Genomic DNA, 2,213 nt, shown 5'->3' on the forward strand with positions numbered 1-2,213 from the left:
CAGGAAAGTAAAGAGGGGACTTAATTTAATTACTATTTAGATATTGAAAGCTTTAGGAACTTCAACATCTCTTGCTTTTCTTAGGTTCATTTTCTCTTCTTCATAATGATGAAGTTTGAAATTTTATTATTTCCAGCTTGATTTTGTGGTTTGGTCTTGGGTGGTATTTTAGAAGTGAATATGTGAAGAAAGTCAGTGTCAGCGAAACCACAGACTTGCACAAATTACTTCTCCTATCTCATAGTTCCTGTGCATTGGATGCTCAAGTACCAGATCCCTACCACTTACATTTCTCACAGTCACCTCAGTTGCCTCGGTTGACTGTGAGACAGGGTGAAAGAGTTTAGCCCTAAACTAACCCTTACTTAACATTCCTCACCCAGCCTTTTAAAGATTTTATTACAGGAATGAACAGAACAGAAATGACTGGCACATAGAGATAGGAGCTAAATACCACTAAATTATATGAGACTCCTGTGAGGCTACTGCATGCTGACAGAGCAAGTGCCTGCTTACCCAAACTTATTGGGAGCTGCTGGACCATGTGGGTCATCCAGATTGACTACTCATGTCTCTAAAGTTCAGCATATATGGCAGCATCTTTTTCTAAAAGTCAAGCTGAAGGCTATGTGGAGTGTTAGACCAGCTCTGAAGTCTATTGCCCCATTTACCACCTTACCTTTTTCTATTTTTAATAAAAAGACAAGAGCATAAATGCTTAAGTTTTCTAAAATCTATCTATTTTCTACCTGTTGGATGCTAAAAATATTTTCTCTGAGGATTCTTCCTTCTCTTTTGATGCTATCTCAAAGTTAGGAACTTCTTTGAGCACAATCTGTCTTTTTCCCCCTTCCTCTTCCCACCCCCCCCCTTTTCTTAGTTCATTTCCAAGAATACAAAAACAAGCAGGAGGAGCTCAGATTAAGCCACAGCTGTACTTTCCACAGAAATTAGCTTAGTTCCTTTTAAGGACACAAGTGCTTCTCATTAACAAAGAATAGCCTGTTTAAAGTGGCAGGACAGAGTACACTATGTATGACAGGGCAACAAGCAAAAAATAGAAAGGAGCTTTGTTGAGCATTTTCAAATATGTAAACCATAGAAATGGGGTTTAGCAAATAGTCTTTTTCTGAGTTTTTGCTTTCAAGAGGAAGATACTGGGGGTTTTATAGCATTTGAAAATGTTGGCTTAAATAGGACTATTAGCATGCTTAAATGGGGTACATAATAAACATCTATACCCTTAGCTTTAAGATAATATTAATTATCATTGAAAGTTTTCAGGAAGCAAACGCCAGGCTATAATTAAATTATTGGGCACCACCTATATATATTAAAGAAAACCTTGGCTTTTTAGGATTTAAATGTTTATTCTAAGTAGTAGAAGTGAAACTACTCATTACTATAATGGTTATAAACTTGGTTAAATTGCTTTAGAGAAAAAGATCTCAAAAGAAATATTTTATTTAGGTTTTGGTGAACCTCTGTACACCAACTGACATTCAGTTCAGAATTCTTCATGTACTTCACTTGTTCAAGCACTTTCAGATCTTGCAGCATAAGAGTAGGACAGTTAAATCACCCAGTGCTTTGAGCTCATAGCAATGTCATCTCAATGGCATCTACTGTGAAACAAGCATATAGTTCAAAACTTATGTGGACCTGGAAATCCTTGGATTAAAACTGGGATTCAAACTCCTTTTAAGTGTTCATGGGATGTGTGTTTATGTGCGGAAAAGTCTGTGCCTAATGATGTTTAATATCACGTTATTGATTTGAGAATACAAATGCCAGAGTAACCTCTAACAGAATACTGGCTAGTCTGGCATGGCATTTTCTGTCACAGATCGTAAAATGTCCTGTTTGTCATGCCAGTGGAAATGCAAGTGGTTAAGTCATCTGCTAACTGAAGTAGTCAGAAATGGGCTTATATGACTTTACATTCCCTGGTCTGTCTTACTCAGTTCTATGGGGTTTTTTAGCAACTGAGTTTATCTGAAGGACTGTAACAAATACTAATACCAAATGCAGTCTTCACAACACAACTAACAAGCATTTATGATTAAAGATTTCTGAGCATTGTGCAGCAGCACCACCTTATTTTCAGTGCCCTCAGGATGATCTACGCCCTTTTTGACTAAACTGTTTTGGCTCTGGTACTAATACATTACAATACTAATCCTGGATTTCTTTTTTCCTATTTTTCAGGCATC

The sequence above is a fragment of the Psittacula echo genome (genome assembly GCF_963264785.1).
Source record: "Psittacula echo genome assembly, chromosome: 7".
NCBI lineage: Eukaryota > Metazoa > Chordata > Aves > Psittaciformes > Psittacidae > Psittacula > Psittacula echo.